At 41.6% G+C, this 26,120-nt stretch overlaps 1 protein-coding gene and 1 pseudogene across 2 annotated transcripts in view; one reads left to right on the top strand and one right to left on the bottom strand.

Annotated features, from left to right (window-relative positions):
* The window catches only part of SAXO1 (stabilizer of axonemal microtubules 1), a 114,729-nt gene that overhangs the window by 61,843 nt on the left and 26,766 nt on the right, over positions 1-26,120 (bottom strand). The window lies entirely within an intron of this gene.
* LOC119232901 (60S ribosomal protein L17-like) lies at positions 11,601-12,167 on the top strand (annotated as a pseudogene).

The following is a 26,120-nucleotide window of genomic DNA, read 5'->3' as shown; positions in this document are numbered from 1 at the left end:
TAGCAGCCACTTTGCTAGGTCTGCGTGCAGAAACAAAAATCCAGTCTCCCCTTCGGTGCCTCCATGCATTTCTCAAGTGTATTGTCAGAATGGATATTCACAAGTGGGAGTAATAACTCTTGAGCACCTGGTATGTATCTGGAGCCCTACCAAAATGCTATCACGTTTAATCCTCACAGGAACCCACAAGGAGCATGGGCCCTATTTTACAAGTATGAAACACACATACAAAACAGAGGACCTCAGCAACTTGCCCAAGGTCTTAAGAGTAAATGCCAGAATTTTGGATTCTAATTCAGTTCTGCACAATTCCGAACCCCTCTCCTGTACATTTTGCCCACTTTGTTGAAGTTTAATGGCATTTAGCTCCTGAAGGCTGAGTGAGTTAAACCCTCTGACCAGCAGAGGAAAACCCCACACAAACGAAGATGCCCTACTCCATGGGCTTCTCAGGGTACCCAGGACAGGCCCCCACATGCCTTACTTTGTGTCCTCACTGTGACCAGGCATTAGGAGGATCGAAGATCCTCACCCACACTGAAACCACAGTCCTGGAGCACAAGCCACAGAGCAAAACCGCTCTTTCCCATTGCCACTGAGCAGCAGCAGCCGTTGGAGAAGCAGGGGCTATTTCCCAGCAGCCACCGGGGAGCATGCTGCCTGTGGGCAGCAACTCCCCTGCTGGCAGCCTGGGCTTGAGTCCCAGACTCCCTGAGGCTCCAGTGCTGGTGGCTGAACCCTCCCAGAACACTGCCTGTGGGTAGCACCCCAGGCTACCCAGCAGCAAAAGGCCAAGGGATGGCTGCACAGAGGCCCCACGCTGGCCAGGTTTGAGCAGAACACCTTCCCACCTTGGGGCTCTGGTGCTTAGCCCCAGGAGCTGCTTGCAGGCAGTGCAAGCATTTTACCGCCTGCCACCAGTGGCCCCAAAGGGACTCAGGCCCAAATGGCAGGTGGTAGTGTTTTCCCTACCAAGAGACCCCAGGACATGCAGTCCCACTGGCACTACAGAAGCACGGTTGCCCTTTGCCAGAGCAAGCTCTGGCATAGGAGGCAACAGCTAGCCCCACGGCTACAGGGCTACAGGGAGAAATATGGGGCCCCACTGGGCCAGCTCCAACATTGTGGCTCGCTCCAGCCTCAGGCAATAGAGAGGCTGGAGGGGTCCCTGGCCAACATGTGGGCTACCAGCAGAGTATCCTGTTCACCTTACATTATTATATGCAGCCCTACTGAAGGGCCACTGGGTACAGAGCACCTCCAGCCCCAGTGAGACTGGCTCTGGCCCCTCTGAGCCCACCAGCCCATGAACCTGTCCTGAGGTCAAGGCAGGCCAGGTCTGTGTAGGCAACACATTATCCCTTTATATTTGGTACCTGGATAGTAAAATGGACTAATCAGGTGAGAGCTGAATGAACCAATCATGTCCAATCAGTTTATTAGGTAACTATTTAGCTTCAAAATCAAGAATGGGCTGATTGGTCCTAAAATAGTCTAATCAGTCACTTAGTATTGAAAATGGTCCAATCAGGCAGGTAGGGTGGGGGACCCTGAAAGATGGTATAAGGCAGGGCAGGTGCCAGCTTAGACACTCTGTTCCTGGCCTCTGAAAAAAGAAAGAAGGAGCAGCAGCCAACCTCCTAAAAAAGAAGCATCCAGCAATCAATCCCTGAAGAAAGTAGTTGAACTTTGCAGAGACCAGGCCTCCATACCTGCCTCTGGCATCACCTGATAGGAGCATTAAAGTCCCTGGGCCTGGTGTCTTGAGAACTGTGTTTTGCCCAAATGACACAGAAACAATAATTCAAAAGGGCACCTGCACCCCTATGTTTATAGCAGCACTGTTTACAATAGCTAAGCTATGAAAACAACCCAAATGCCCCAAAAATAGATGACTGGGTCAAGAAGATATGGTGCATATACACCATGGAATATTACTCAGCAATCCAAAAAGATAAACTCATGCAATTTGTAGCAACATGGTTGGAGCTGGAAGGGATCATGCTCAGCGAAATAAGCCAGAAAGAAAAAGAAAAATACTGAATGGTCTCACTCATAGCAGGAATCTAGAAAACCTAAATAAAGGACCAGGAAAAAGACTAATTATAATCAAGAAAAAAATCAAAATCAACAAGCAACTATAAACCAGAGACACACTATGGGAGGGGGGAAGGACTGGGGTCAAAAAAAGGGGGGTGCAATTGTGTGGGGAATATAACCAAAATGAAAATGCATACATTGTGCAAAAATGAAAAATGATGTAAAAAAAAAAAAGAATGAAAGTTTAAAGAACATTAAAAAAAAAAAGAACTGTATTTTGTTGATGTAGGCCAAAAACTCACGGAAAGCTGTTAAAACTGGTACAACTGACACCGCCTTCTGGTGATCAGTGGTGACTGACCAGTGCTATCTAGCACTGCTGAGTGACCAAAACACTGTGTCCAGTTCACCTCTAAGAGCTATTCACTGCTTCTGATTGCCTAGTACCACCTCCCATAGGGTTGCCTACTAAGTGTCTGGTCCAGCACCCAGTGCTGTCCATCCCAACTTTGGACTGTTGCAGCAGGCTGCTCAGGTATCATCTCAGTGACCTCACCTGTGAGCACCTTCAGCTGCCACCATGAGTTGGGCACTCGTCCACTGCTTGCCAGTAAACCATGAGCTCCAATTCCTTGTTGATGCGAAAGCGCCATCTTGAAAGTTCCAAACTTGTGTTTGGGATGACTAGACACTGTGGACACCATCTGGAGTGAGATAGTCGGCCACTGTGGCCTTAGAAACTCTTTCCCCTGTTCACTAAATAAACCCCACTATTGTGCCCTGAGCCTGAGTGGTCTTACAAGTTTGCACGCTGATGAAAACCCACAGACAGTGACCTGTCCTCTATTGGGCATCACTTTTGACCTGCTATAGCACCCCTATAGAACTGTTTTACCACCAGCAACCTGCAGGGTGGGTACACAGAGCCCTCCCCACACAGCTCAGTCCAAACTGGCCCGAGGCCACAATATGAAAATGTCTAAGCAATGAAGATACAGTTGCCTCCAAGTCTGGAGAAAATGCAAACCCTGTCTCACAAGACACCAAGACAAGAAAGCACCTCACTAGCAAATGGAGCTTAAAGGATTTAGATGTCTCGTGTCTTAGAATGCCAGATTTATTGTGCAAAAATGCTTTCCCAAGGAACCCAAGGAAGACCAGGCCTGGAGTGCTGGCAGGAGCTCTCACCCATCAGAAAACCAACCTCCTGTAAATCTCTTTAGAGCGTGAGACAAGATAGGAGGTCCCAGGGCACAAGCTCCTGCACTGTCCTGAGGCACTGGTTCACTTCCAGCAGTCAGCAGGGTTGTCGGGGCAAACCCAGCAGAGTGTCCTCCCAGATGACTGTCTATAACATCAACCTAGGAGAGAAAGCAGCAGCGCAGAGAGGGACAAGGCACTTCGGCTGACTTCTCACTGATATCTGAACTTATCCACAAAGCCATTGCACTCTCTGACATTAAACTTGCTGGATTTAGAAGAGTTTGCCTTTTTTTTTTTTTTTAAGATTTATTTTTTATTTATACAAAAACCGAGCTACAGGCCAGATCCACAGGAGGGTGAGAGGATTCACCAGAGACAGAGCAGGGAACAGAACAGGCAGAGTGACGAAATACACTGCTGAGGGGAGCAGGGGGCGAGGCAGGAGAGGACTGCCGCGCCATGTGGGACACTCACCGGCCGGGAATTGAACCCGTGCTGCAGAGGCTGTGAACAGTTTCACAGTGCAGCACTCAACCGCCTGCACCACCAGGGAGGCCCTAGAGGAGTCTGCCTTTTGAAAGAATTGCTTTTGAAGGGCCCATGAACAGTACCTTGGCAATCTTTCCTTAATTCATGCTCTGAACTTCTATGCACTAAGTCTGCGATAGTTCACAGAGATACACATTAGAAGCTATGGTCCTTGGCATGAAGAAGCCCTGAATCCAGTCAACACCAACAAGTATTTTTCCTGCTAGGTAATTGTTTTGAGGGTTGCCCTTACATAAAGCTCAATGGGAGTGAGAGCCCACAGCACACACATCTGGAGAGGAAATCAGGAAGGATTCAAAGAGGAAGTAGCATTTGGGTAAAGAGTCAGTCAGAGGAACCATTAGCAGGGAGGACATCCAAAGAAGAAAGCAAAACAAGAGTAAAGGTAGAGAAATATGAGAAAATAAGGTATTTTTCCAAAATTACACATGGTCCTATAATCCTGGAACATAACATGAAAGTGCAAAGGGCTAGCAGATTAGGCTGCAAAAGATAGGAGAAGCCAGACATTGAAGGTTCTTCAACATGACGGGGAACCCAGCAGGTAGGCAAGACATCTTTAAACGATCACTCTAGCCACAATGTGAAGGGTTGATTAAGAGAGCAGGGAGACTGGTTTGACAGTCTTACACCAGTTCAAGCAAGAGATGCAGGTGATCCATAGCAGGCAGGGGGATCAGGAGTGGAGAATACAAGAGAGAAAGGTTAGAATTGTAAGGACTTGGGACAAGTGGACACTGCCATTTGCAGCTGTTAATATCCAAGGTAGGCCTCCCTTTAGCAGCAGTGGAAACTTGCATATTGGAACTGAATTGAATACAGTATGGTGATACGAGCTGGTGTGCACAGAGAAGTGAGATGCGTTCTGTTATTTGGTTTGTCAGCTAGATGGAGCAGCCGTGGGCTTGGGTTACGGGTCTCCCTGGCTGCACCTCCTGGCACAGCTGCCCATGGAAGGGCTGAGACCCGCAGCTCAAAGCAAAGCCCCGAGGTCCTCCTGTGAGTAGCAGAGGAGGGAGTATTCACAGTCACCACCCTCTGTCTCCCCTGCCTTTTCTGTTCCGGCAGCTGCATTCCAAAGACTAATGAGAACAAGGTGCAACATGGTTTAACAATTTTGATACATTCCTTAGCAAAACATAATTTCTTTAAAAACACATAGACTGCATTGCAGTGACTCCATCAGGCAAGACACATGTCAGGAAAAAAGCATGAGAAAATCTGGCAGGTATGTATAACGTGTCAATAAATTAAACTGGGTTTATTTTCACAAAACCAAATGGTCAGGCTTGCTCGTGGTTTCCTACCAAGAAATAAGAATTACTCCCTAGAGAGAGTAATCAAAGTGCAATTACACCAGTCCTGGAATTTTTTTAAACATACTATCCCTTCTTCACACATGATTGCTCTTTCATTTTTAGCTAAGGCTCTTAACTCAAAGAAAGAGTAATAGGCTTTTCTAGGTTTGGCTCCTTTTTTGATAACATGCAGTCATAAAAAAAATTTTTTTTAAGCAATTGGTTTGTAGTTAAGACTAAATGTCCTTTACAATGTATCCGTTCATTTGTTCAGTGAACAAATAATAACAAAGCGTGTTGGGTTGGTCTATTTCAAATGCTGGGAAGCAGAAAATCTATTTTCCTAATAATGGCAATAATTTTTAGCCCCTGGGCAGGAATTTATCACTCTAAGGATATTCCATTAAGGTACTATTTGGTAAAAGGTTTTTGAATAAAAAGGAACTATTGTACTGGGGTGACTCCGTGTTTTCAAAATGGAGCAAATGGTCAAACAACAGAGAAATCAACAATGAGGGAAAGTGGATATAATTTTAACAAATCAGACTAAAGATGGATATGTGCCTTAGAAAATGGCATAGAAACTTAACCTTATAAAGAAATGATATTTTCCTCCTGTAGTTTAACAATTGAAATCCTCCCCAAAAAGAATATCCCACTATATTTACATAAATTAGAAAGATTTTTTATAAAGATATTACTTGAGAAAAACTGTAGAATTCAAACAGATATAACAGTAGGAGTCGGAGGCAGGAGGGAAGCTTAATACATACAGGCTGTGTACTGCACAAGGGTAAACTGAGATCCATCTCAGGGGGCACTGTTCATTTCAAAGGCATTGTCAGTTTGTATATTTATTTTGAGTTTTTCAGGAGACAGCAAAGGGTCTAGAATACAGTGCAGTGTATTCTAATAAAGTCAGCATAATTTTCTGTCAGGTGGGGGTAAACTGCATTGAGAAATGGGTGCATGTTTCAAATGGCACAAAGGTTTCATATGCATTAACAGTGACCCTGATGGATAAGTTGTGATTCTGATGGAGAAGTTAGGATTACTGGAGGCAACACAATTCAAGTAATTCTTTGGAATGAATTGTTCCTTTGATTCAGTTTTCCAGTCCAAAGACTTGCACACAAGCACTCCATGTTTATTAAACAGAAAGTCACCAAAATAATTGTCAGGTAAACTCCAGTGATTAACCAGGATGCTACCAAAGACCATGTTATGACCTCATTGTTGCAAAAATCAATGGTGTCCACACAGAGAAGAACATGTGACTCTAAAACCATGCCCTACACCCCCGAATTCAGGAGCAGCCATTTGTTTCCTCCCTTTCATCCTCATAACTGGACAAAAAGGAACTACAAGACAGTGGAGTTGCAGGATAGAAGCAGCACTGTTCCTCTAGTCACTACCCAAAGAGCCTCTTCTTATAGAAAGCAGTATGAGTTGTATCAAAAGATTAAAAATGGATCTGCCATACAAAACCTAGTAATTCCACTCCTAGGTATCTACCCTAAGAATTCAAAAAACAGTAATTCAAAAAGAGACTTACACTCCCATGTTCATTATAGCGCTATTTGCAATAGTCAAATTATGGAAACAACTGAAATGCTCAAAAGCGAATGAGTGGATCAAGATGATGCGGCACATATCCACAATGGAACATTACTTGGCTATCAGAAAGATAATCTCATGCTATTTGTGGCAACAAGGATGGTGCTGAAGGGATAATGCTATCAATAAGTAAAGCAAGAAGGGGAAAGATACACTGGATGGTGTCATTCATATGTGGAATATAGATAAACCAAACTAAGGGTAAGATAAGCTAAGCTTAAAGACCAACCTTTGAAAGCTGACTATGGAAATGAAGCATCCAGAGGGGAACTGGATAGGTACAAAAAGGGAAAGAAACACAATAGACTATGGGTGATTAGGTAGTGGGTGCACTACAATGGTGATACCTGATTGGCAGGGTGTCCTATTATTACCTCAATTTAAAAAATAAGTATATTTTTTTTAAAGCCTCACTGATTGGGGCCTCCCCTGGTGGCGCAGGCGGTTGAGCGCCGCACTGTGAAGCTGTCCACAGCCTCTGCTGCGCGAGTTCGATCCCCCGCTGGCCGGCGAGGGTCCCACATGGCACGCAGACCTCTCCTGTTGCGCCCGCTACTCCCCTCAGCAGTGTGTTTCGTCAGTCTGCCTACTCTGCTCCCTGCTCTGTCTCTAGTGAATCTTCTCACCCTCCCACGCATCTGGGCTGTGTCCTGTATAATTTTTTTTTTTTTTAAAAAAAAGGGCCTCCCCTGATGGCGCAGCGGTTGAGCGCTTGGCTGCAAAGCTGCCCACAGCCTCTGCAGCAACGGTTTGATCCCCGGCCACCAGCGAGGGTCCCACATGGCGCGCAGACCTCTCCTACTGTGCCCGCTGCTCCCCTCAGCAGTGTACTTCGGTCCTTCTGCCTGTTCTGCTCCCCGCTCTGGCTCTGGTGAATTCTCTCACTCTCCTGCACTTCTGACTGTACCCAGTGCTTGTATAAATAAATAAATCTTTAAAAAAAAAAAAAAGCCTCACTGTATGATTGACAAACCTTTGTTACAACTAATGAGATTCCAGGGCTTGTTACCACAACATCAACGAGTATTGCTTGACTAATACACTAAAGCAAAGAAAGTCGCCCCAATTCCCCCTTCTATGTAGTTCCTCAGATTGTCTATCAGCACTTGGTATTGGGGGGTTGGCTCTGTGAGGATTGCACATTTTCAGAAGCTTTCACAGTTCCATTTGAGTGATGCCAACTTTAAACAATGTTCTAAGATCAACCAAAGCCAGCAATTAAATGGGTACCCTTCTCCTTGGTCCCCACCAAGAGGCATAAGCTAAGAGTCTGGACATAGCAGGTCTGGTCCTATGAAGAAACTGTGTACAGAAAAATTGCCGTGTCTATGAAAAAGCAGCATTTTGGAAACTTCTGCCTCCAGACAAACCAGTAACTTCAAAGAATGTCAACTCATATGTGTGACATTGATAAAACATCCAGTTCCTAATAGATAAGGCTCTAAAGATAAAGTTTTAACACTCTTCTTGTCATCTCAACACATAGATGACATCAGGTAAATACATTAACAGGACCCCTACCAGATTTTTCTTTGTAAGAATTTCTTCAAAATGCAACATGTAACCTCCTTGGAATTGTATATAATTCTCACTGAGAACTCAGCTTTCCTAGAGCTTTCTGGAGGCTGTTCCCAGGTGGCCCCAGTCCTCAGTCCTGATACTTTAATAAATTCACTCACTTTTGCCTGTCTCAGTGTATTTAAGCCAACACATCCCTGAAGTAATTTTGATAGCATCTGCTTACAACAGGGGAAAATGTTAGGTCCTTATAGTGAATTTAAAAGAGCACAGAACGAGGAGTCAGAAAGAACAGGTTTTAGTTTAGATTTTGCAACTTTCAGTGACAAAGTGATTCCGAAGGTGTCATTTATCTTCTGTGATATCAGTGTCTTCTTTTCAAAGTGGGGACACTCATACGGTCTCCTAAAAGGTGATTATGAGGATTACATTATGAAATACACATAAAAATCATTTTTAAACAAAGCATATAGGCCTCAAGAAATATTAACAAATTTTTTTTAAAAATCCATTCAAACTTCCCCTACATATCTTAAGTCATGAGTCATCCAAACCCCTAAATGTCCTTCCAAATTATGAGAGCAAAAATATTCCTAACCAGACATTTAGGAATGTCTTATTGCACATGTATTATGTTAGGCTATATGCACAAGGCTAATAAAATTTTAGCTGACATATATATAGCACTCTATATTAAGTTCTTTCAAATACACTAAATATTGGCAGAGCTATACATTTTATATGCTGAATGTATATTTTATAAAACATGTGGGCCTTTGGATAATCGATGTTTGCTTTATATGCATGCCCATTACACGTAACTCGGAGTATAATGCCATTATTTAAGATATTACATGATGCATATTGCTATATTTTTACTTTTGTAACATTAGTATTTATATTTATGATTTATATGATACTGATCAGGAATTAAATCCCTAATTAAAACTAGACCCCTCTGGGAAAATATGATTTGCTGTATTTTATTACGATTCATTTTACATTGACTTACAGATCATATAACTACTCAAACCAGGGTCCTACCTGGACATAATTTGCAAAAGTACTATTAATCAAAGGAGAATGTAACAACCTTTGGAAGGAGACTCCACCCACAACATGGTGGAATAGAAAGATTTGGATCACTCTCTCCCTTAATTCTCAGCTAAAAAAATAAATGTGAAACTAGAATAAAGTTATCTCGAGGGAAGATGCAGAGATTTATCGACAGAGTGGACTTTCCTGAAGAGTTTGCACTGAGGTAGGTGGCCTGTTAGATGGAAGGTAAGTGAAAAGGTATAGGAAGTCATGGTCAGGGAGCAGAGTAGGTTGTGGGCTGGCCACCAGTTTTACGAGGCTTAGTGAAGATGACCAGAGGAACTTTTCAGAAAGGGAGAGGTACAGATGGGAACACATTTGCACAGGACTATAGGCACAGTTACCAGAAATTCAAGGGGCACTAGTTTGGTCATGGGGAGATGGACAGCCAGCATCAGGAATAAGGGAAACTCCCTCCCCACTCCTGTTGGAAAGAGCAGACAAAGGGAAACTTGGCAGTGGTGCCTCACATACTCACAGATGAGAACTGGGCAGGTGCCAGAGCAGGCAAGAGAGACCTCTCCCCACTCTTTGCAAAATGATCTAAGTCAGTGATCCCCAATGCCTGTCAGTCTGGGCCCCTTGCCCAGTGGTGGTGGCCATTACCTAGCAAACCAGAACACACAGCTCATGCCTAGCATCCCCTGCTGGGCAATACAAGGTGGCCTGTGTCTGGCAAATTCTGCTGTGCATATCACACCTAGTGACTCTTGCTTGGTGACTCAAGCTTTGTGGAACACATCCCATGCCACAGGTGGGAGCAGCAAGCAGGTGAGGCAGGAACTCAGGATTCCTGAAGCAGCTTGCTTTGGCAAGAGGAGAGAAGGCAGATATGATCTATTGACCTGAATTGCCCTCTTTCCTTACAAGACTGAGAACAAGTCTTTGAACTCCAGCTTCCCCTCAATATCCCACCTGCTGCCCAGGTAAACAAAGAGGAGAAACAAACTAAACCCCAACTCCACAAAAGCTAGTAAGGCAACATACATGCCTAAGAAGCAAGGACCATCTGAACACAGGACAGAAAGCAGAGGACAATAATAAAAGTATACAGGCAAACATAAGGACAGAGAAATAGAGGACCTAACAGAAAAAGAATTTAGAATGACAATTTTAGAAATGTTAAAATGAACATGAGGGCAGTAAAATGTTAAAGGCTGGTAAAGGATCTTGGAAGGAAGATCCAAGAATAAAAAGTTCTTCACTAAATAGAGTGAAAATAATAAAAGAACAAAAAAGAGATGCTGTATGAATAAGGATAGATATGGAAAGCATTTCAAATAGAATTAAGTAGGTAGAAGAGACAATTTCAGAAATAGAAGATGCAAAAGTACAAATCACCCAACTGACAGGAGATAAGTAAGGTCCAGGAAAAATGAAGGAACCCTACAAGAAATATCAGACTCAATCAAAAGAGGAAAAAAAGGGTAGTGTATTCCAGAAGGTGAGGGAGAGAAATAAGAGAATAGAGACACTAGTCAAAGAAACAAGAGCTAACTACTTCCCAAACCTAGTGAAAGAAATAAAATTGAATTTCCAGGTAACAGAAAGAACATCCAAATGTCTAAATTCAAAACAACCCTGATTAAGGCACATTTCAAAGATAAAGAAAAAATATTAAAGCGTTCTGGATGAAAAAAGGTAACTTAAACAGGGACCTTGGTCAGGTTCTTATCAGATTTCTTAGTAGTAACCTTCCAGGCCACAAAAGAGTGGAATGAAGTGTTCACAATCCAAAAAGGCACAAACTGCCAGCCAAGAACACTCTATCCTGCAAAATTATCATTCAAATATGAAGGTGAGATAAAGGCTTCCCAGACAAACAAAAGCTAATGGAGATTTATCACCACCAGACCTATCTTAAACAAGAAATGTTGAAAGGAACTCTATAAGGAAAAAATAAATTAAACCTGAGCAGAGCAGAATTAAGAATACAGAACCAGCAGTATAAACACTAATAAAAACAACACTATGTGGGAAGAAAAACTTAGAACTTGTATAACTGATAAGTTAATACCAGCTCATAAAGGACTTTTTTAGACGTAGAAAGTTTGATGTAACCCTCATGGTAACCACAGAGGAGAAATATAGAGACATAAAAAAGAAATGAAGAAACTGAGGTGCCTCCAGGGAATGCCACCTACATGAAAAAATCAGAACTCTTCCTGTAAGCAACCTTAGAGATCACTACTCACTTGGCCCAGAAAACCCTACAAAGTCATGCAAAGCAAGAGGTCACATCTTCATGCTCATTTTATGAACACTAGTGAAACTGCCCAGGCTGTCAAGGGTATGCATATCTGAAAAGCCACCTAGAATTTAAAGGATGTCACTCTACAGAAGTAGTACGTGCCATTCCATCATTACAAAGATGGAGTTGGTAGGTGTACCCAGGCCAAAGAGTGGCGTTGGACACAGGGTCAGTGGCCAAAAAAAGAGTGCTAAATTTTTACTGCATGTGCTTAAAAATGCAGAAAGTAGGGCCTCTCCTGGTGGCACAGCAGTTGAGCACTGTGCCGGTTCGTTCCCCGGCAGCCAGCAAGTGTCCCACAAAAAAAAAAAAAAAAATGCAGAAAGTAATGCTGAACTTAAGGGTTTAGATATAGATTCTCTGCTCATTGAGCACATCCGGGTGAACAAAGCCCCTAAGATGTGTCACAGAACTTACAGAGCTCATGATCAGATTAACCCACACATAAGCTCCCTCTGTCACACTGAGATGATCCTTACTGAAAAGAGCAGCTTGTTCCTAAACCAGAAGAGGAGGTTGCACAAAAGAAAAAGATAGTCCAGGAGAAACAAAAGAAACAAAAACTTAATGGCCCAGGAATATGTGCAACCTAAAAGGGAATAAATGTGGAAAAAAAAAAGAGAAACAAAAGAAACAGAAACAACAAAAAGATAAAACAATCAAAAAACAAAAGATGGAATGACAGTAAAAAAAAAGTATCATATCAATAATCACCCTCAATGTGCATGGTCTAAATCCACCAATTAAAAAGCAGAGTTAAAAAAAAAAAAAGCACAGAATGACAGTACGTCAGCCATTTATACTCTGTATACAAAAAACATTTTTAAAACCTAAAGACAAATACAAAATTAAAGTGAAAGGTTGAAACAAAGAACCTTAAGCCAATAACAGAAAATCAGGAACTGCTAGTCTCTTATTTGATAAATTAGATTATCAGCCAAAAAAAAAGTTATCAAGGGTAAAGATGGGCACTATAAAATGAACTAGGGAAAAGCTCATCAAAGGGATATAAGTGTCTTCAATGTTTATGTCCTAACACAGGGGTATCTACTTTAAAACAACTATTAACAGACCTAAAGCAACACATTGACAAAGCCACTTTAATAGTGGGGGACTTCAACAAAGCTCTGACCTAAGAAGATAGATCAGACAGAAAGTTAACAAGGAAAGAAATGCCTTCAATGAAGTATTGGACCACATGGGCTTAACAGACATTTACAGAGCCTTCCATTCCAAAAGAACGGAATACACATTCACTCAATTGCATATAGAACATTTTCAAGGATAGTTCATATATTAGGACACAAAACATTCCTCCAAAAATACATGAAAATGTGATCTTTGATCACAATGTTTATACCAAAGCTAGAAAGTAACCACAAAAAGAATCCCAGAATAAACCAAAACATGTGGAGACGAACCAAAACGCTTTTGAACAATTCCTGGGGTCAATAAATAAATCAAAGAAGAAATTAAAAGTGTCTGGAGACTACAAGAATGGAGAGACAGGCTACCAGATCCTATGGGATGCTCTTAGAGCAGTATTATGAGGGAAGTACATAGCATTACAGGGCCACATCGGAGGAAAAGTTATCACAAACTAGCAATCAAACTTCACAACTGAAGAAACTAGAAAAAGAACAAGCAATACCACATATCAGTAGGAGAAAGGAAACAATAACAATCAGAATGAAAATAAATGAAAAAGAAAAAAGGGTGGCTCAAGAGATCAGTGAAACCAAGAGGTGGATCTTTCAAAAGATAAACAAAATTGACAAACCCTCAACTAAGCCCACTAAGAGAAAAAAAAAATGAATCAGAAATAAAAAGAGGCCAAATTAAAACAGATGCTGCAGAAATACAAAGGATCATTAGAATCTGCTATGAAACATCTTGATGCAAACAAACTGGGCAATCTAGAAGAAATGGGAAAAAATTTAGAATCATACAACCTTCTAATATTGAATTATGGTGAAGTACAAAGCTTAACAGGTCAGAAAGAGAGTCATTAGAAGTCAAAGACAGAAGTCCAGGACCAAATGGTTTCTTTAGTGAATTCTACCAAACCTTCCAAGAGGACTAATACATATCCTACTCAAACTCTTCAAAAAAAGTGTGAAGTGGGGGCCTCCCTGGTGCCACAAGGGGTTAAGCACAGCACTATGAAGCTATCCGCAGCCTCTGCAACACAAGTTCAATCCCCAGCCTGCCAGGGAGCTACCCACATGGTGCAATAGACCTCTCCTGTCTCGCCTGCTGCTCCCTTCAGCGGTGTATTTCAGTCAGTCTGCCTGTTCTGTTCCCCACTCTCTCTGGTGAATTCTCTCACCCCCTGCACCTCTGACCTGTACCCCAGTTCTTGTAAGTATAAATAAATCTTTTTTTTAAAAAAGTGTGAAGTGGGTGAAAAGTTCCCTAACACATTTATGAGGACAATTTTAACCTTATCCCAAAACCAAACAAGCACAGAATGAAAAAAGAAAACTACAGTCCAATATCTCTATTGAACACAGATGCACAAATCCTCAACAAAATCTTAGCAAATTGTATCCAGCAATATATTAAGATAATCATCCATCATAATGAATTAAGCTGCATTCCAGGGATGTAAGTTGGTTTAACACATGCAAAATCAATATCATTCACCAGATCAACAAAAGAAAAAATTACATAATCATTTGAAGAGGCATCAAAAAAGCATTTGGCAAGATTCAACATTGATTTTTTATAAAAGCTCTTGATAAAAAGGGAATAAATAGAACTTATCTCAACATAATAAAGGCTCTATATTACATACTCTCAGCCATCACCATACTCAGTGGTGAAAAACTGAAAGCATTTCCCCTAATATCATGAACAAAAGAAGAACATCCATTGCTACCACTATTGTTTGGTACAGTATTTGAAGTCCTAGCCTGAGCAGTTCGGCAAGAAAGAGCTAAAAGGAATCCAAATGAGAAAGGACATAAAACTATCACTATTGCAAATGACATTACACACTGAAAATCCAAAGACTCTCCTAAAATCTACTAGAAATAATAAATGAATAAAGTGACAGGATACAAAATACACAAAAATCAGTTGCATTTCTATATGCAAACTACGTGTTATAAAAACAGACAATCGTAAATCAGAGACATCCTGCAGGGGAGGAGGAGGGAGAGGGATCAGAGGGAGGGAGGGAGGAGCACAGGGGACTGAGGTGATGGTTCATAGGTGCATTGGTGAAGGAAACTCTATGGGGACTACAACTGAAGTGGGGGGAAGTAAATATTGTTTTAAAATGAACAATGATGTAAAAAAAATTAAAAATCAAAAAGTCAAAAAAAAAAGTATATACCATAACTTGGACAGTGTTATACATCAATGATATAAAGCTGGAAAAATGAAAAAACAAAGTGTTAGAAAAAGTGTCAAAACAATCCCATTTACAATTGCACCAAAAAACAATGAAATACCTGGGAGTATCTGTGGTAGTACCTATAGTAATGAAGTACCTATGCATCAAAAAGTAGAAGACACTGTTAAAGCAAATAAAAAGACACACAAAAATGGAAAGAATCCCAGGTTCATGGATTGAAAGAATTAAACATTGTTAAAATGGCCATAATAGCGAAGGCAATTTATAGATTCAAAATCCCGATGACTTTTTTCAAGGAAATAGAACAATTACAAAATTTATATGCAGGGCCTCGCTGGTGGTGTATGAAGCTGTCCACAGCCTCTGCAGCACAAGTTCAATCCCCCCAGCCAACCAGTGAGCAACCCACATGGCGCAGCAGACCTCTCCTGACTCACCCATTGCTCCCCTCAGCTGTGAACTTGGGTCAATCTGCCTGTTCTGTTCCCCACGCTGTCTCTGGTGAATTCTCTCAACCACCCCCGCCCTGCATCTCTGGCCTGTACCCCAGCTCTTGTATGCATAAATGAAAAAAAAAATCTTTTAAAAAAAAAAACTTATATGGAACCACAAAAGATCCTGAATATCCAAAGTAATCCTGAGAGAAAAGAAAAATGGAGATAGCACACTGCCTGACTTCAAGCTACACTACACAGCAACAGCAAGTAAAACAGTATGGTACTGGAACAAAAACAAACAGAACAATGGAACAGAAATAGAGACCCCAGAAATAAATCCACACAAATATGGACAGCTAATCTTTGACAAAGGCACTGTGACCAATGGAGGAAAAAGAGCGTTTTTAACAAACGGTATTGGGAAATACTGAGTCACGTGCCAAAAAAAAAAAAAAATGAAACAAGATCATTAACTCCATAGACAAATTAAATCAAAATGCAATAAATATTTCAATTTAAGATCTGAAACCATAAATTCTTAAAGGAAACATAAGGGATACACTACTGGACATCTATGACAGATATGTATTTGCAAACATACTCCAACATTAAGGGGAAAAAAAGCAAAACAAACAAGTGGACCTCTATCAAACTAAAGCTTTTGCATTCTCAAGAGAAACTATCACAAAAGCTAACGGGCAACCTACAAACTGGGAGAAGATATTTGCACATCACATTTCTGACAAGGTCAATTTCCAAATATATAAAGTGCTCAAATAACAACAACCAAAAAAAAAAACCCCAATCAAAAATGGGTAAAAAATCTAAATTGGCACTTCCCCAAAGACAACATTCAGATGGACTTCAGGCATATGAAAAAAATGTTCCAAGTCACTTATAACGGAAATGCAAATCAAAACCACAATGAGATATCACCTCACCCTTGTGAGAATGGCCTATATCAAAAGGAATGGAAATAACAAACTTTGGCAAGGATGTGGAGAAAAAGGAACAATCATCCTGTGTTGGTGGGAAAGCAATTTGGTGCAGCCTCTATGGAAAACAGTGTGGAGATACAAAATAAAAATGGAAATACGGCATCATTCAGCAATATGACTTCTAGGTATTTAACCAAGGATTATGAAAACCCTAATATGAAAAGATTTATTTACTGCCATGTTCACAGCTGCACTATCAGTAATAGCCAAGTGATGGAATCAACTAAAAACCCAATGACAGATGACTCGGTTGAGAATTGTGTAATAGTACTCAACTATTTAAAAGATGAAATAGTGCCTTTTAGATGAAATAGATGGATCTTGAAGTGATTATGCTAATTGAAAAAAGTCAGAAAGTGAAAGGCCAATACCGATGGTTGTGGAATATAAATAACCAAAGAACACATACTGGCAAAGCACAGCAAAAATAATCCTTAGATTCTGTGAAAAATATAATGGTTACCAGAGAGAACTGTGAGGAGGGGGTAAGGAAAGGAATGAGATAGGTGATTGACACCAGAAGGTGAGTGAAGCATGTGCACACATGGAGGTGTGACAAGGTATCCCCCAAGTTATAAAGATACATAAATAACAACAATTTATTAACAGCAGAAGTGGTGACAGTTGGCATTAAAAAGCAAGAGGAAAACTTTTGGAAATATCCTCTATTTTCAACTTTCCTCTTTGGAATTTATAAGTTTTTTATTTATGAAATAAGATCTATAGACTTAAGTGCATAAAAAGTAGTTAGAGAGGGTCTCCCCGGTGGCGCAGCGGTTGAGCGCTGGGTTGCGAAGCTGCCCGCGGCCTCTGAGGAGCCGGCTCAATCCCCGGCTGCTCCCCGGCCACCGGAGGAGGGTCCCACATGGCGCGCAGACCTCTCCTGCCGCCCGCTGCTCCCCTCAGCAGTGTTCTTCGGTTCTTCTGCCTGTTCTGCTCCCTGCTCTGACTCTGGTGAATTCTCTCACCCTCCCGTGCTTCTGACTGTACCCAGTGCTTATATAAATAAATAAATAAATCTTTTTTTAAAAAAAAAAAAGTAGTTCTAGAATGAAGTTACATTGATTATAATAAGGCATGAATGGTCTCTCTCTCCTATCCACTATCATTACTTTCATGGAAAATGGCAAATATCCCACCTCCTCTGAATGGAATCATCTGAGAATGGCTTTGAGACTAGAAAATTAATAAAACAAATAAAATGATGCCAAAACATAACATTCTATGCCTCTTTCTTTCCTGACCCAGTGCTTTTTAAGTGAAACTGGAGAACAAACTCCTCATCCGATACCAAATGACTAATTCAATTAAATTCAAACTGAAGTCCTGTTTTACATGGCTATAATACAGTCTGCATTGATGTTTATAAAGAGCTTAGAGATTTTTAGGTTATTGATGTTATCTGATCCCTAAGTGATCAAATAGCCACTTATTAATGCAGATTTATCTTAGAGAACTTCAAAAATATACATTTAACTTATAGAGATAATCGATTCGTAATTAAAGACTAGCTATAGGAAAGCATACCTTTTTAGCCATCTTGTACACACACCCCTGTCTCATGGTACCTCAAGTCTTCAAGTGTTTGGTACTTTCAGACTTTTTTTAAATAAACAACTCAGAATTTATACAAGCACCCGAAGAACTACAAGCAGAATATCAAATTCACATCATACTGTGCTGAAATGAAGCTTTGAATCTCAACTATGTCACTCAAAGGTTCTCGGTGTGTAGGTAGTGGGCAGCTTTCCATGGAGTATAATTTGAGTACAATTTGAGTCTCACCTGTCCCAAAGAAACCTCCACCTCATTCCTCAAGCAGCCAAACTTGGGCCATTGATTATAACATTTCAGACAATAGAGGAGACGGGAGGAAGTGTATGAATCACATGAGAAAGCTGTTTATTTACAGAGGTTATCTTAAGCATGAAAAGCACATGCAGCTACTTTGGCAAGTACCAACATCTTTGTTTTTTCAGAAGAATTAAGTAAACCCAAGACCACACCATTACAAGTGTCAGACAGAAGTTTAACATCTGATCTCAGATGCTACCACCTCCCACCCACCAAGATTCACAGAGCTGGGCCTCCCCTGGTGGCACAGGCAGTTGAGCGCAGTGCTGTGAAGCTGTCTGCAGCCTCTGCAGCGCTGGTTCGATCCTGGCCAGACGGCTGGTGAGGGTCTCACATGGCACAGCAGATCTCTCTGTGTATCGCCCGCCGCTCCCCTCAGCAGTGTATTTCATCAGTCTACCTGTTCCGTTCCCCACTCTGTCTCTGGTGAATCCTCTCACCCCTCACGATTCTGGCCTGTACCCTGGTTCTTATATAAATAAATAAATCTTTTTTAAAAAAAAGTTTCACAGTTAAATTCATAAGTTTTCGTTTTACTTCTAACTACTACCAAATAACACATGTCCTACTTCCTGTGCCTATAATGACAGACATTTAAAAGGAAATAAATCAATAGGTACCTAAAGGTTATATCACAAAGGGTCCCAATTAAACGGTTGCCTGAGAGGGGGGAGGCCTCCTTCTCTAAACACATGCTAACCTATTCAGATGGGAGAGCAGAGCAGATTGTTGCTGAGTACTTTTGTCAGAAATGAAAGCCTTAGTGATCAAGATTCCTATGAGGAAATAGGATTCACATTACACTATGACTTCTAGATCTTAAGGCTGCCTACCTGAACAGCCTCTGGAGACATGCCACGAGGAACTGCTAGTTTAAAAGTGGTCCAGGGGGCCTTTCCGGTGGCGCAGCGGTTGAGCACTGGGTTGCGAAGCTGCCCACAGCCTCTGCAGCGCTGGTTCGATCCCCGGCTGCTCCCCGGCCAACGGAGGAGGGTCCCGCGTGGCGCGCAGACCTCTCCTGCCGCCCGCTGCTCCCCTCAGCAGTGTACTTCGGTCCTTCTGCCTGCTCTGCTCCCCACTCTGGCTCTGGTGAATTCGCTCACCCTCCCGGGCTTCTGACTGTACCCAGTGCTTCCATAAATAAATAAATACATCTTTTTAAAAAAAAAAAAAAAAGGAAAGAAAAAATACATGAATAAATAAATAAAAGTGGTCCAGGACTAAGGAAAGCCCAGAGTCTGTGGAATGACAGTAAAGAGACACCAGACTTATTTTAATTCTCCAAAGAACTCTATATGACGTAAGTATCTTTCATCACCTCCTCCCATTCTACAGAAAAGGAAATAAGACTGAAAAGATTAATAATCTTGTCCGCTGAGCAAGTCTACCTGAGGATGCCATGACAAAGTACCACAAAATGGGTGACCTAAACAGCAGCAACATGTCTCACAGTTCTAGGCTAGAAGTCTAAAATCAAAGTGTCAGCAAATTAGGTCCCTAGAAGAGGGGCTGTGAGGGAGAATCTGCTCCATGCTGCTCCCCTAGCTTCTGGCAGCCTGGGCATCCCTTGACTTGTAGCTGCAGTTCCCCTTATGTCTTCCCTGTGTCCAGAGTTTTCCATTTAATAAGGACACCAGTCATATTGGACTGGGGCCCATCTTAATGACTCCTGTGACCTTGACTACAACTGTCAAGACTATTTCCCAATAAGGTCACATTCTGAGGTATGGGGGATTAGGACTTCATGTCTTTTGGGGGACATGATTCCTTCCATAACACATAGCTATTAAGTAACCAGGCTCTCCAATAAACCACTTCTCTGTAAACCCGACTCCCCGGGCAGGCCGCACCTGCTCGATGACAGAGCAGAGGCTTCCAAGTGAGAGGACTGGAGGGGGTGGGGCTGGAGAGAGTTGGAGAGAGACAGATAACTGAAACAGCATGGATAAGGGAACTGCAAGTCCCTCGTGTGCATGTACTGGTCTACCAATTTATTTTCAAATTCACCCCACACATCTGTTAAGAGCTTTTTTGAGATCACACTTGCTGTGTGGGGTAATGTCCCACAGGAAATGCAGGACTCGGTCTGCCTCTGTCCTCAAACATTCCACCCAATCAGAATGGAGAATGAGGGGGTGCACAGACATATGCACGGTGAGAGACAGGTGCCACGGTGAAAGATGCCACACTAAAGATGGTAGGGAGAGATGCAAGGTGCAGGCCACCGTGACGATACAGAGCAGCATGGCTTTCATTCCACCTCACTCTGACTTCTTGAGAAAAGGCTTTGTTGAAGGCAGAACTTCAACCGAAGGGGGCATAAGACAAAGATGGAAGGTGAAGAGAACAAATAGTTCTCAATTGTGAGCTTTGTATGGGGAATCTAAATAGGGGACTCTCCTGGAAGCCAGCACACTCAATGTTTAAAATCACTGATTATTGTCCCCTCTTTACAGGTGAAGAAGCAGAAGCTTGGCAAACTTTAGGGAGGGCGTAAGACCAGAATGCAAACTCACAACACAGCTGGAAATGCAACAGTCCTAACAGTCCTAGCACAGGATTCAGGTAGCTGGCTCTCAAGGGGTAGAGAAATACCAAAGGAGTAAAACAAATTCACCTGCTTGTCGTTTTAGGCACGAAGACAAACAGAAGTGTGGTTCTGCATGCCACCATCAGAGGGATTTTTATTCCAAAATATCAAGTCAGCTCCAATTCACCAGTTTAAAATAAAATCGTTTACTATAAGCCAAGGTAGAAAAAACAATTCAGAAAGGTATAACACTGATTATTTCTAAAAACAGAAGTTTTTACATGTAGCTATGCATATGTGGATATGTTTGTGTACATGTGTTTTTATGTGCGCATTTTTTCCCTTAAGCCATTAAAACCCTAGGAAAATTTTATGACAACAATGTGCCATGTACATAAAAGATGGATGGGTTAAAGTTACTGTTTTCTTAAGATCTGTCTGGCATTTGACAGCCATGCACCAGTGCACTATCTGGAAAGATTTAGGACTTCTGCTGTAAAATTATTTATTAGTTGTTATTTATACTACGTGCTCACTGGCAGACCACCCAGGGCTGTAACAACAAAAGCAGTCACGCTGCATCTCTCCAAAACAAGCAAAAGACCTCAGGGGCCACCTTTGGGTGTCACCACTGAAAGATGTGGCTTCCGGCAGGGAAGTATGTTCTATATTTTGAAGGTGCTGCCATCCTACCAGAGACCTATTAAATGAAAAACACCCGGGTTCAGCATGAGAGGGCTTGGACTAACCTCTCCCTTTCAGGCCCTCAGTTGAAGGAAGGGGTGAGCCCAACCCTTTCCAAGCTCTCCCCTCCTGAACCTAGATTTTTATATGGCTGGAATCATAGCAGGAATCATAGCTGGAATCATACTAACCCCTGGATGTGATCTGGGGCTAATCCCAGTACCTTAGGCCTGCAGAATCCAACAAGCTGCCAGCATATTTCTGACCTCCCCATTTGGTATGAGTAAGCTAACGAGGCATATTTGAACATTCTTTAAGGCCTCAAAAGAAAAGCTCATTGTACAACACTTAATTTTATTAAATATGTCAAGGTTGTAGTTCCACTAGACCATCCAAGAAGAGATCGAGTTTTTCTTTTTGAAATGTAGAAAGTAACTATAGAATGCCACATTTATACTACTTATACTGATTTAAATAAGTACAAAAATAAATTATCAAGATTCTTCCTTCCCCTACACTACCCTCCTAAAAACCTTTGGGAATTGGTAGCTATTCCCTTGAGCAATTTGTCTAGAAGTTCAATAATCTAACACTGATATACAAGTTTCTCCTTCAGTACACGTGATTAATCCCCTCACTTGTTGTGATCAAGTGTCATCAGCCAAAGGCTCATCATGGAATAAATATCTCATTCAGGGAGCTCATGGGTGATAGAGAGTTCAGTCTCCTTTTTCTGAGAGTGAAGTTATTTTTCAACCAAAATCATCTAGGTCTGCTCACTGGGCTGGAACTTCTGATTCCAAGTCCTGCTCTCCTCCCACTAAAGTAGGATGTTCTGGCTAGTAGGAGAGAGCTTGAGGGATGTTTTTCTGTGCCTTTTTTGACCTTATTTCTATTTAGTGAGTCCCAAACCTAGCTACCTCCCAATAACTTCTCAGGACCAAGTGCCACACAGGTCTGATGAATCTATCCACAGAAGCGACAGCTTTTTCAAAATTCCAAGTAAACCAGGTTTAAAAAGAAGTACACAGTCATACTAAAACAGTGCTAAAAGAATGCCAATGAACAGTGCCAAGGTAGGGAACAGGTCACTGTGGGTTCTGACCCCTGCACTAAAACAATTTCAAGAGCTCTGTGTGTGTGTAGGGGGAGAGGGGAGGGTGGCACCATGTTGGCCTGGCTCACCACAGCCCTCTCTCCCTGTGGCTACAGGGAACTGCAGTGCTGGAGCTAACCCAGTGAGGGCACAACTGTTCTCCAGGCAGCCCCAGGCCAGGAGCCATGAGACTGGGGCTTTGCCTTGGCTGCTAGAGCTTGCAACCTTGCCACTGCAGCTCCAGTGGGGCTGCATACCCTGAGACTGTGACAGGAACCACCATCACCACCACCCACTGTTGTTGCCTCTGTCTGAGGCCCCCATGGAGTCTGCTCACAGTGGGAGTTGAATGCCTGCAGCTTCCACCGGTCTTCAGAGGGACCTGTGCCAGCTGACCCTCAGGCCGTACACACTGAGGCGCCCACGGTACTAACCAAGCCAGGAAGCCTCAACAATCAGGCAGTGGGAAAAACTAATTTTGCCCCATGGCTTGTGCCATAGGGATCTGATTTCAGTTATAAACACCCAATAATTCATAAGAACCCTCTTTACCCACTGCTAGAGGCAAGAAGAGCACTTTAAGCAAGAGTGAGACTTTTATGGACAGAAGAAAGTAAATATTCTCTTTTTATCTGGAGGAAAAAACAATGTGTGACACAGTTTGATATTGCAAAAGCTCACAATATACTCTCTAAAACAAGGGGAAAAATAGGGCCTCCCCTGGTGGCGCAGGCAGTTGAGCGCTGCGCTGTACCACATGGCACAGCAGACCTCTCCTGTCACACCACTGCTCCCCTCAGCAGTGTATTTCATCAGTCTGCCTGTTCTATTCCCCACTCTATCTCTGGTAAATCCTCTCACCCTCCCATGCATCTGGCCTGTACCCCAGTTCTTGTATAAATAAATATTTTAAAAATAAATAAAATAAGGGGAAAATAAATGAAAGTAATCAAATTCAAATCAGATATCTTAATAAGGGCTCTCAAAACAAGAACGCAGAACAAAAAATAAAGCACTTTTAAAAGTTTTTTCCTTTTCAAAGTTTTATTATGCAAATTTCCAAACATACTCAAAAATAAAATAGTTTAATAAATCACCATAAATCACCAAATAAGTATCACTCATTCTTCACAATTATTCAGATTTTGCCATACTTGTTTCATCAATTCCCTTTTGAGAAATCACTGTTCATACCATGGTATGCATCTCTATCATAAAAGCATTTGACAAAACTCAATATCCTTCCTAGATTAAAAAAAATATCACTTAATAAGGCCTCCCCAGTGGCGCAGTGGTTGAGCGCCGCACTGCAAAGCTGTCGCAGCCTCTGCAGTGCCAGTTTGATTCCCCGCCGGCCAGGGAGAACCCCACACGGCGCAGCAGACCTCGCCTGCCTCATCCGCTGCTCCCCTCAGCAGTGTCAAATCACAATGAGATTTCACTTCATCCTTGTGAGAATGGCCCATATTAAAAGGAAATTGCAAGTGACAGATGTTAGCAAGGTTGTGATGAAAATGGAACTCTCATGCACTGTTGGCATGAGTGCAAGTCGGTGCAGCCCCTGTGGGGAATGGTATAAAGATTTCTTTTGGAAATTCTGTACAATCCAGCAATACCAGCAAGAGGAGATGGGGGATATATTAGGTATTCATCCAAATCTTATGAAAACACTAATATGAAAAGATCAATGCCTTTGTATATAGCAGCACTGTCCAAAATTCCAAGTTATAAAATCAACTTAAATGCCCTTCAACAGAGAGGAATAAAGAAATTGTGGAATATATACTAAACAGAATACTACACAGCTGTGAAAAAGATGAAATAGTGGCATTGCCACAAAATGGATGGACTTCACTTGCTATGGTAAGTGAAGTCACTCAAAAGTGAAAGACAGATGTTTTCTCACATCTGTGGAATATAAATACCCAAGAAACATACACAGACAAAAAAACAGTAGGAATAAATTTTGAACTTATTAAAAGAACATAATGGTTACCAGAAGGAACAGAAAGGGGAGAGGAGATGGGGGAGGGAGGCAGGTGGGGTATTGGCATGGGCAGTTTGGTAGAAGATGATTGGAATATGTGCAGATAAAGAAGAGTAAAAATGTACCCCCCAAAAATTAAAGTAAAACTTTAAGAAAAAAATATACAAAATATTCAAAAAACTCATAAGCAGAAAATCAAAATGAGAAATTGGCAGAGGATTTGAACAGTTTCAAAAACAGACTTACAAATGGCAAACAAGCCTGTGAAAACATGCTCCACATAGCTAATCATAGAAATGTAAATCAAAACCTCAATGACACATTGTTTCACTCCTGTAAGAATAGTTATTAAATAAGACAAGAGACCACAAGGATATAGAGACCAGGAACTTTTGTGCACCATTGGTGGGAATGTAAACTGGTACAGCCACTATGAAAAATAATGTCGAGTTGCCTCAAAAAAATTTAAAATAGAATTACCATTTGACCCAGCAATCCCACTGCCATAGTTATTCAAAGAATACAAAAATAGTAATTCAAAAAGTTATATGCACCCCTATGCTTATTGCAGCATTTACAATAGTTAAATATGGAGGCAAACCAAGTGCCCATTGATGGGTGAATGGATAAAGAAAATGTGATACAAGTACATCAACAGAGTATTACTCAGGCATAAAAAATGAAATTGTGTCATTTGTGATAATATGAATTCACTCTGAGGGCATTATGCTAAGAGAAATAAGAGACAGAAAGACAAATACTGTATGGTCTTAATTATGTGGAATCTTAAAAAAAGAGCTCATAGATACAATGACGGTAGAGGGTAGAAAGAAGGTAGGTTTAATAGGTAAAAGAGCTCAAAAGATACAAACTTCCAGTTATAAGTCACAGGGATATAATGTACAGCACAGTGACTATAGTGCATAACATTGCTGCATATTTGAAAGTTATTAAGAGAGTAGATCTTAAAAGTTCTCCACAGTGGGCCTCCCTGGTGGCACAGAGGTTGAGCGCTGGGTTGAGAAGCTGCCCGCAGCCTCTGTAGTGCCGGTTCGATCCCCGGCCACTGGGCGAGGGTCCCACATGGCGCGCAGACCTCTCCTGCCTCTCGCTGCTCCCCTCAGCAGTGTACTTCATCAGTCTGCCTGTTCTGCTCCCCGCTCTGGCTCTGGTGAATTCTCTCACCCTCGTGCGCTTCTGACTGCACCCAGTGCTCATATGAATAAATAAATAAATCTTTAAAAAAAAAAAAAAGTTCTCCACAGAAAAAATATCTGTGGCTTTGGTAATATTAACTATACTTATTATAGCGATCATTTTGCAATATATAAATATCAAATCATGTTATAAACCAGAGATTAGTGTTAAAAGTCATTTCCATCTCAATTTTAAAAGACCAATAAATTCGAAATAGAAGGCAACTTCACAAGATAAAGACTATATATGAAAAACTTATAGCTAACATCATATTCAATGATGAAAGATTAAAATTTTTCCCCTAAGATCAGAAACATAACAAAGACGTCTATTTTCACCACTTCTATTCAACATAATATTAGAAGTATTAGTCAAGAAAAAGAAATGGTATCCAAATTGGAC

This window comes from Talpa occidentalis, unplaced genomic scaffold, assembly GCF_014898055.3.
Source record: "Talpa occidentalis isolate TD23 unplaced genomic scaffold, MPIMG_talOcc4v2.1 talOcc4.7, whole genome shotgun sequence".
NCBI lineage: Eukaryota > Metazoa > Chordata > Mammalia > Eulipotyphla > Talpidae > Talpa > Talpa occidentalis.
This window is presented reverse-complemented; position numbering and strand designations above follow the sequence as displayed.